Source organism: Bubalus bubalis, chromosome 22, assembly GCF_019923935.1.
Source record: "Bubalus bubalis isolate 160015118507 breed Murrah chromosome 22, NDDB_SH_1, whole genome shotgun sequence".
Taxonomy (NCBI): Eukaryota; Metazoa; Chordata; class Mammalia; order Artiodactyla; family Bovidae; genus Bubalus; species Bubalus bubalis.
Window position 1 is genome coordinate 52,659,748 of NC_059178.1, and position 11,023 is coordinate 52,670,770.

The following is an 11,023-nucleotide window of genomic DNA, read 5'->3' on the forward strand; positions in this document are numbered from 1 at the left end:
ACAAACTCTTTTCCCTGCTCACAGCATCCTAAGATTGTATAATGTGATGCGGTTCTATTTTCAATGCTTGAACTGAATGCTTAGGAGGCCCTGCTAGTGCCGGCATGTAGGGCAGCAGGTCCTGATCCCAGCAGACGTGTCTTCAGGCTTTGTATATTCTAATGTGAGATGAAATGTTTCATCACTTCTCATCATGGATTCATATCCATCAAAGTTACCCGCTGTTCTGATAAATTGAATGTCATGATAACATGGTAATTATGAGCTGCAGCAGAACAGCCATAAAAATCTCCATATTTGTGTGGAACAGAGCAGAGTTAGACAGGATATAGTTCTGAGGGAGCCATTGACAGACAGGCTGATTCCAGAAGGATCACTTCCGGAATGCCCAAGTGTGTCCTAGGGTCCTTTTCTAAGTGTCCTCAGCCTGATTCATTCTGGGGGGACTGATTCACACAGTCACCACAGGAGGTCGGAGAACATAAAGAAGAATGACCTGAATACATGTGTCCAGAGTATTTCTTTCTTATATAAGAATAACCAGAAAGCTTAATAATAATAATGTCTCTTAGCAGAATGAGGTCCAAGACAAGAAATTGTGGGTAGCAGAATGAGGTCCAAGACAAGAAATGGTGGGTAGCCTTCACAGATACTAAAATGTAGAAAAGTGCTCAAACTGTTGAAACAAGTGAGGATGCAGTGAGTGCCGGGACTCAGCTGCCCAGGTGAGAACAGCTACATTCAGGAGGCGTATCCTCAGCTAGCACATCCCTAAGGATCCCTGATGAGCAGCGTCACAAGGCACGCCTCACTAACTTAGGGAAGAAATGGGATTTGTTAGCAGGATTTTTCACTGGGGGAATAAGAGAGCTCAGTTTGGGGGTGGGGGTGACTAGAATGAGAAGCAAGGTCTGGGGCCACATCTCCGAACAGAGTCCTTGATGCTATCGGTGAAATGGTCCAGTCCCGGGGGCCAAGTGGCCGCTCTGAGCGCTGGGCTGCTTGCGGGGCCAGTGCCCATGGAGAATTGCTGTCCCTGATCCCTCCAGCAGGGGCCGCCACTGCGGCAACCCTGAGTGCCTAGCGGGTCCTGCCCCATCCCCTTCCTCCCCATGAGGCTCTGTTTGGCCAAGTTGGGCAAGAGTTTCTGAATCCACATCTCATGCCAACAGGATTGTGACTAGGAAGGCTGAGGAAGCAAGACTATGACATCTTCGTATTCTCTTTATATCCTGCAAGGCAGGAGTGCCTTAAAGGTGGGGAGGTCCAACATTGGAGGGTATATGGAAGCCAGGTGACCAAAAAGAGAACCTTTGATTACCCAGGTGTAAGAATTCTGAATGTGATCATTAATTGATATCCTATCAGTTCGTGTACATATATGTATAGCAATACATGAAGTGCTCATTAATAAGGAATTTCTAGGAACTACGAGGATTTGTTGAAAATGACTAAACCCACATTGTGCAATGAGCTATTTGTATTTTATTTAGTAGTCAACATAAACAGGAATATCAACAACCAGTGTGCAACACAGAGAATAGATGTAATAATATTTTCCAACTCATTTTTGCAGAAGTTATTCCATGATGTAACCCAACAGCATAAAGCCTGCCTGTCTATAGGAATCCCAGGCTTAAAGGTTTTAAATACACAGTTATATGTAAATAGAAGAATAAGGTTTCTTAAGAAATTTTTAAAAACTGGGAGAAAATAGTATCAGTTGTTTTTTTCTATAATATCTGGAAATACTGACATCCTTCTTTCCCTATAATTAGAAACAAACAAAAATGCTAGTTTACATAAAAACTCTTTATGTCATAGGAAGTTAGTTCAGTTGGTTTACATGACTTTCTTTTTAAAAAATCTGAAAGATATGAAATGTAACATTTTTATAAGCCATTATTCAGCAAAAACATAGTTTTCAAAAATTGGCCAGGGAAAGTGAGTACAGGAAAAGGATGAACCAAGCTGCTGCTAAGTCGTGTCAGTCGTGTCCGACTCTGTGCGACCCCATAGACGGCAGCCCAACAGGCTCCTCTGTCTCTGGGAGTCTCCAGGCAAGAATACTGGAGTGGAATGAACCAAGCTACTTAATTCTAATTTTCCAGGTATTAGCATATTATTTCTACTAATAATTTACACTCATTTCTCAAACCCTAAATCATTACTGTGTGTGTAGTTTATGTTTAATATATGTCAAACACTATAATTAGTATTTTATACATATTAGCTCATTGACACAGCAGTGCCTAAGGTAGCTGCTATTATTTCCATTGTTCACAAGTTCAGAAATTGATATAGTCTTTAAGTAACTTGCTAGGAAGTCATCAAGCTGAAACTGGATGAAACAGACTGCCAAACTGAACCCTGGCAGTCTGACTCTTTTTTGTTGAATTTATGTTATGATTGGCCAGGCTGGTTTATACATCAGTGCTTTATAAGTCTGAAATGTGTGTGTCAATGATCTGAGTTGACACAGAGCATCTCAACATGTGATAACCATTGGGTTGCTGAGATTTCTAGGGCTTTACCTTTTTCTGAGAATCAAGAGAATTTCTGCCTCCACTGAGAGGCAGAAACCATTGAAAATTTTATAGTATAATCTCAGAAGCCTACACCAGCATTATTAGTATCCAGAGACTCGACTCATTTGACACATGGAGTCAAACCCCCAGCGACAGAACATGGACAGAAGCCCAGTGAGATGTTTTCATTCAGATATCTCCATCTTTTTAACTGCTGTGACCGTGAGTCCATCTGATCTGTTAAACAGAGAAGACAGAGAAAAGCATGTCAACGCTGCATAGTGTAAACAGAGCGTGGCTCATACTTACAGAATATTACTCACTGTAGCCCATACTCTTGTTCTTCCTTGCCTTACCATTTAATCTATGGTTAGTTCGGAGGTAGTCTTTGTTTTCCTACAAACCTGGATAGTACAGATCGTTTGCAGTCTTATGATGAATTTAGTAAGTATTTGAACTATTGAAGCTTCTCAGTGTTTCATTAAAACTGTAGCCCCATGTTTTGAGGAACATTGGTCACTCTCTAGCTATCCTAAGACTTCTGTTACAGCCTCCTTAATTCTTCTAGGAGAGTTACGATTTCTTTTCTCTTTCTGTAAATACCACACAAAGTTGTATTTTTTATATTGAAATTTGTACTACAAAATGATAAAGCTCTTCTACTGCATAGATTTGTTTGAGAATACAGTGAAAAATAAGAAAGAATAATTATCTATAAAACTTAAGAGAAAAAAGGGACTTTTGGAACTGAATAGTACAAATACCATTATGATTTATAGTTACAGTTACAAGTATGCATTGCATTTTGCCAGAGTAGACAAAACCTGAGCTTATCTCCATAGATTAAATAGATTTGTTTCAAAATGGTTATCACTTAACTTCACTTACTTTTGATTTATATTTTTTATCATAGTCATTTTTTTCCCAAAGTGAAATGATTCAATGAATGTGCAAAATATTATGGCTTATTCAAATGTAATTTTAAAATTTTGGGGCTGGGATTATTTCTTACTGTTTAAGTATAATGCTGGATTGCCTTTTCACTAGATAATCCTTGGAATAAGAATTCTTCCTCCCTTTTCCTTTATAACGATGTGTGGTGTGTGTGTGTGGTGGGGTGGGGGGAATCTGTTACCAAGAAAGGATCTGGAAGTCAGGAAAATCATCATTATCATTATTATATCAAATTTGCTTTTTGAAATTTGTTTCTATTACAATTTAGCTCAACAAGTATTTATTATGTGTAAAGTATTATGTTAAATAACACACAGTACTATGCCTTGAAGTCTGTCTCCCCAAAATTCGTATATTGAGGCCCTTAGCAAATATTTGATGGTAACTGAAGACAGGGCCTTTGGAAGGTGATCAGGTTTAGATGAAGTAGTGAGGGTCAGGCTCTCATGGTGAGATTATTGCCTTTGTAAGCAGAGATAGGATAAAGAACCTGCCTGCCAATGAAGGAGATGTAACAGATGTGGGTTTGATCCTTGGGTCAGAAAGATGCCCTGGAGGAGGACATGGCAACCCACTCCAGTATTCTTGCTTGAACAATCCTGTGATCAGAGGAGCCTGGTGGGCTACAGTCAGTCCCTGGGGTTGCAAAGAGTTGGACACAACTTAGCGACTAAACAGCAATCACACAAAGACACCAGCTTGCTCTTTCTCTCTGTCATGAGAAGCACAAGAGGGTGGCCATCTGCATACCAAGAAGAGGGTCTTCACTGGAGAACCAAATTACCTGGCACCTTGATCTTGGGCTTCCAGATTCCAGAACTGGGAGAAATAAATGTCTGTTGTTCAAGCTGCTTGGTCTATGGTATTTTGTTAGGGCATCCCAAGCAAATTAATACACATGGGATACAAGATGAGGCATATTTTTTTACCTTTGTTCTCAAGGAACTCATGCAGGGCTATAAGCAGAAAAAAAACAATGCTATAATATAATAGTGTAGGATTTGTAAAATAAATATAGATAAGATGTAACTCAAATTTCTAAAAAAATATGGCATTAGTGAAGGATTTTGAAGGTGAGCAGGATTTCTCAAGATGATGTGAAGTAAATATTCAGAACAGGATGGAGGAGTGAGTCATCCAGATGGGAGGATAAATATATTGTTTAAATAAAATAATGTAATCCAGTTTGAGAGGATAATGAAGAGAGAAAAGGCAGGATGAAGGTTTTAAGATAAGATGTTAACATATTGAGAAATCTAAATGGGAATGACTTGTATTTAATTCCACAAAATAAATGTTATTGGAAGTTTATGGACTTGGATATGCTATGATTCATGATGCAGTACATGTGCTTGAATTGAGCGAAATACAATCAGAAAGAAGGGAAGAATTGGAGGAAATAGAAAAGTGAGAAACATGACGATCTGAATATGTTGGTGACTGTGAAAATGCAAAATGTTAACAAGAGACATCAGGAAATGTAAATAGGTAAGACTTGGCTTTACTTTGTCAACAAAGGTCTGTTTAGTTGGAACTATGGCTATTCTAGGACTTCCCTGGTGGCTCAGACGGTAAAGCGTCTGTCTACAATGCGGGAGACCTGGGTTCAATCCCTGGGTCAGTTAGATCCTCTGGAGAAGGAAATGGCAATCCACTTCAGTACTATTGCCTGGAAAATCCCATGGACAGAGGAGCTTGGTAGGCTATAGTCCATGGGGTCACAAAGAATCAGACACGACTGAGTGACTTCACTTTCACTTGCACTTTTCATGGCTATTCCAGTAGTCATGTATGGATGTGAGAGTTGGACCATAAAGAAGGCTGAGGACTGAAGAATTGATGCTTTTGAAATGTGGTATTGGAGAAGACTCTTGAGAGTCCCTTGGACTGCAAGGAGATTCAACCTGTCAATTCTAAAGGAAATCAACCCTGAATATTCATTGGAAGAACTCATGCTAATGCTCCAATCTTCTGACCACCTGATCCCAAGAGATGACTCATTGGAAAATACCCTGCTTCAGGGGACGATTGAAGGCAGGAGAAGAAGGGGGAGACGGAGGATGAGATGGTTGGATGGCTTCACTGATCAGTGGGCATGAGTTTGAGCAAGCTCTGGGAGATGGCGAAGGGCAGGGAAGCCTGGCGTGCTGCAGTCCATGGGGTTGCAAAGAGTTGGACTTGACTGAGTGACCGAACAGCAAAGACTTGGCAAAAATAATAAATAGGTGTTAAGAAACAGAATAGTGTAGGCCTGATTCTCTATTTTAAATCATTACGTATCTATCATGTCACCATTCTTATAGTATCAGGACCCCCTCATCACTACACACACAAGTGTTCTCTCTCTCTCTCTCTCTCACACACACACACACACACAGGCATACACACACTGTCTTCCCTGGAATCTCAGGGTGATAGGAGGAAGACATAGGCAAGATTTCACAAAAGAAACTTTGGAAATTTAATAACATCTTAAGATCAGATACCTTGGGAGGACAAAGGTGAGCCACAGTTAGATTTCTTTACCTCTGAGTTAGGAAATGGAACATTTTGCTTAATTTTTGATAAGAATTAGTGGACGGGAGGATTTTTTTTTTTAAGGGAGGAACTGTATTGATCTTTAAAATCATTCCGTATGTCAGTCTTTTAACAGCTATGTTTAAGTGCCATAAATAGAATCACTGCTGAGTTGCCCATTTGCTGTGGGAAGAGCAGAGGTAGAGAACTGTGTGGGAGTTCTCCTGTGCACCAGCACAAGCAAATAAGTCAGGGAACTGGATTATGAGGTGGCCAGAATGAACGGTGTATTGGGAAATGTGCCGCACAGCAAACGCATTTCCTGACCTGTCTGATAATGAGTGTCAGCAACTCCCTACCAGACTATCTTAACTCCAGAGTTTCACCTAGCACATTATCTTCCAAGGACCTTGAGGGGTACACGTTTTGATAGAAGTTCTTGCTGCAGTTTTGGCAATCATGCTCTGCATCCTTTCAGTTAGAGTTCACTTTGCCCTGAGAGATAGCTTAAGGGGATGAAGTGACAGTTGGTAAGCACAAATGCAGGCTGGAGAGACTTGAATTCCAGGCCCAGCGAGGTAACTGGCTTAATGAACTATGTTAGTTTCCACATCTTTAAAACAGAATGAGGAATGCCCAGGATACCTTACCATTAGGGATCTTTTAGGAGAGACAAATGAGATGGTGAACATGAAACTACTTTGAATGGCAATGAACTGTGCAAGTAGAAGAATTGGCAGCTCATAACAACTCCTAGCAAATAATAACAGTGCCTGAATATAGTTACAACCTGTACAGCTTACTGTAGAGCTTTGTCAGAAAAATGCAGGCTGAATGCTTTGTTAACTGTAACAGATGAGTTTTAAATTAAGCTTAACTGTGAAAATTATTTGGAGAATTTTAATTTTTTAAGTAACTTAGAATCTTCAGCAATGTTTTGGGAATCCACATTTTAAATCTACTTAGTTTAGACAAAAAAGGAAAGTGCTATGGAAAGATACATTTTAATGTTTCTGCCAATCAAAAGCAAAATTCAGAACTGAACTAGGCAGTGTACATCTATTTTTTTAGTGAATGAACATTTACAGTAAGGACCACTTTGAATTTTATGTACTTCCCTCCCACTATTAAGTGCTTTTATATTTTGACTAGATGTTGTGCCTGGAGAATCCCGGGGACAACAGAGACTGGTGGGCTGCCGTCTCTGGGGTCGCACAGAGTTGGACATGACTGAAGTGACTTAGCAGCATCAGCATCAGCAGTGATACCAGAGGAATGGAAAGTAGTAGTAAAATGGTTATCTGTGACTGGAATCAAATTCCTTTTAAGTGGTTCCTTTTCAATCTAAGACTTCAAGTTTCTTATCGCTGTTAAAACTGACCATTTTAGGACCATCAAAGCTTAAATAGTGCCTCTGGGCAATACCTAGTAATAGTAGAAATCACTGATAATGGTGCACATTACTGTAAGCCAGGTACTGGTATAAACACATTGCATGCATTTTGTTTATATAACTATCCTAAGAAGTACACAGTGTAAATGTATCCCAGTGTAAATGGCTCAGAATGCAGGAGACCCGAGTTCGATCCCTGGGTTGGGAAGATCCCCTGCAGAAGGAAATAGCAACCCATTCCAGTAGTCTTGCCTGGAAAATTCCATGGGGAGCCTGGTAGACTACAGTCCATGGGGTCACAAAGAATTGGACAGATCTGATTTCAAGATCAGATAAAGGAAACTGAAATAGAATGCCCAGTTCAGCTGTGGTTGGTTAATAAACTCATCTATGAAGTTTACACGGGACAGACCCTGCTTTCATAGGATTCTTCTTCTGTCATCATTTCTTCTCTAGAACAAGCTGATTCACTATTTACTTATAAGATTGATTAAATTTTAAAAAACATGATAAAATCAAATGCTGGTTAGGGTTCAGAGAAGCTGCATCACTCACACATTGCCAGTAGGAATGTAAGACGTGTAAGCCACTCTGGAACACATGTGGAAGTTTCTTTCAAAACTAAACATATACTATCCATCAGATCAGATCAGATCAGATCAGTCGCTCAGTCATGTCCGACTCCTTGTGACCCCATGAATAGCAGCACGCCAGGCCTCCCTGTCCATCACCAACTCCCAGAGTTCACTCAGACTCACGTCCATTGAGTCAGTGATGCCATCCAGCCATCTCATCCTCTGTCATCCTCTTCTCCTCCTGCCCCCAATCCCTCCCAGCATCAGAGTCTTTTCCAATGAGTCAACTCTTTGCATGAGGTGGCCAAAGTACTGGAGTTTCAGCTTGAGCATCATTCCTTCCAAAGAAATACCAGGGCTGATCTCCTTCAGAATGGACTGGTTGGATCTCCTTGCAGTCCAAGGGACTCTCAAGAGTCTTCTCCAACACCACAGTTCAAAAGCATCAATTCTTCGGCGCTCAGCCTTCTTCACAGTCCAACTCTCACATCCATACATGACCACAGGAAAAACCATAGCCTTGACGAGACGGACTTTTGTTGGCAAAGTAATGTCTCTGCTTTTCAATATGCTATCTAGGTTGGTCATAACTTTCCTTCCATACAGCAGAGCAAATGCACACATGCCTATTTATTCCTGGAAAGTGAAACCATATCTTCTCACACGAATCTTACACAAATATTGATAGCAGTTTTGTTGGTCATAGCCCCAAATTAGTAACATCCCAAACTTCTTTCCAGGTGATACTGGTTAGTCAAAGGGGTACATTCAAACCATAGGAAACTCCTCTGCACTGAGAAGAATCAAACTAATGATACATGTAACAACTGGGACAGATCACAAAGAAAAGATGCTGAGTGATAAAAACCAATCTCACAAAGTTACCTTCTGTCTGCTTCTTTTATATAGACAAGATTGTTTAAGAGACAGAAGTGGAGAACAGATTCATTATTGCCATGTTTTAGGGACGGGAGGAGAGAGATGACTGTTGGTATAGAAGAAATTTGTGATAAATTTGCTTTAGATTTTGACTGTGTGGTGATCTCATGAGTCTATGCATGTAACAAAGTTGCACAGAACTAAATATACATGCAAATATGTACAAGAAGATGTGCTTTGCGAGAAACTGGTGTGTGCGCTCAGTTGCATCCAACTCTTTGCAACCCCATGGACTGTAGCCCACTAGGCTCCTCTGTCCAGGGAATTCTCTAGGCAAGAATAATGGAGTGGGTTGCCGTTCCCTTCTCCAGGGGATCTTCCCGACCCAGGCCTCGAATGTGTATCTCTTGTGTCTCCTACATTGGCAGGCAGATTTTTTAGCATTGTTCCACTTGGAAGTCCCCATACTACACTGGATTATAGCCAAAAGGCCAAGCCATCTTCTAAAACTATACTACAACTTCAGAATCTGGATGTTAACGTTGGTATAATTCAGCAAAGTTATTTTGGGCCATTTTTCTTGTGCTTATTTGTGTACTGAGTCATGCTGTATTATTTCTTACAATAGCATGTGAATAATTGTCTCAAAATTAAAATATTGTGTGTATATATATATGTATCTCCCACATACAAACAACAACAAAAACTCTACAATCTGCAATAGTAACTGAATTCTAATAATTCTAATACAACTTGAAATGGTTGACATCTTTTACAATGTAATGACAAGAAACCCATCTTTGTACTGGCTATCAGAAAGGACTCTATAATAATTTTGGATCAAAAATAAATACAAGACACTTTAAATTCTTTGTTTGTTATATAAAGGAATTGTTAGAGACAGGAGGCAAAGAACAGAAGAGGAAAAGAGTGGAGTGGTAGATTTAAATACCTCTGTCTCTCGTGGTTAGCTCACATGTCATCACATACCAATTTTACTAAACTCCTTTCTTATGCCAGACACTGTTTGAGGCTACAGGCATATGAATGAGATAATTTCTTGGTCTTCAGTCAATTTATAATCTAGGGTGAGATAATGATTATATGCATTTTTTTGATTTCTACTTTAGAGCAAATATTGAATATGAACATATTTACCTTGTGGGCTGTCGTCTATGGGGTCGCACAGTCGGAGACGACTGAAGAAACTTAGCAGCAGCAGCAGCAGCTTGTGTATAACTTGTGATGACTGAATCTAGAAGAGATTTGATGGAAGGACTTACAGAAAACATTATGGCTTGTGCTGGTTGGGAGAATTTAGCAAAGAGCTATCCTTGTTATGTATACGTTTAATATTTTATCATTTTCTCATGTAATTGAAACTGGTAATACAAGAAGTGACTATTGAACTCAAGAGAGTAGAGTGGTAAAAAGAACAAATGGCCCAATGAAGGGAAAGTACTGGGGATAAAACATAAACTGTTCAATTAAAAGACAGGAGATACAAAGAGAATTTATAAGTCATTTGGAATCACTACTTTTAAAGTATTTTTTATCGTTGTAGAAGTCACATAATATAAAACATACTCTTTTAGCTATGTTTAACCGTGGAGTTAGTTCAGTGGCACTAAGTACATTCGCATCGTGTGCCACTCTTCCCATCATCCATCTCCTGAATTTTTCACCTTCCTGAACTGAAACTCTGTCCCCTTTAAACGCCAAGTCCCCATTCCCCCAGTCACCCCACCCACCCCCTGTCCAGGCACCTGCCAATGTACTTTCTGACTCTATGAATTTGACTATTCTGGGTACCTTGTGCAAGCAGAATCAAACACTATTTGTCTGTGACTTGGACTGCAAGGAGATCCAACCAGTCCATTCTGAAGGAGATCAGCCCTGGGATTTCTTTGGAAGGAATGATGCTCAAGCTGAAACTCCAGTACTTTGGCCACCTCATGTGAACAGTTGACTCATTGGAAAAGACTCTGATGCTGGGAGGGATTGGGGGCAGGAGGAGAAGGGGATGACAGAGGATGAGATGGCTGGATGGCATCACTGACTCGATGGACGTGAGTCTGAGTAAACTCTGGGAGTTGGTGATGGACAGGGAGGCCTGGCGTGCTGCAATTCATGGGGTCACAAAGAGTCAGACACGACTGAGCGACTGAACTGAATTG

The 11,023-nt window shown here is 40.3% G+C and overlaps 1 long non-coding RNA gene across 1 annotated transcript; it reads right to left on the bottom strand.

The window, feature by feature from the left end:
• Window positions 1-1,527: 1,527 nt before the first annotated feature.
• LOC123331178 lies at window positions 1,528-10,756 on the bottom strand. Its single transcript, XR_006547692.1, has 3 exons — window positions 10,659-10,756; window positions 10,005-10,101; window positions 1,528-2,765 (listed from the first exon to the last, which is right to left on the bottom strand). It is a non-coding gene; the product is annotated as an uncharacterized LOC123331178 (long non-coding RNA).
• Between the last annotated feature and the right edge of the window lie 267 nt (window positions 10,757-11,023).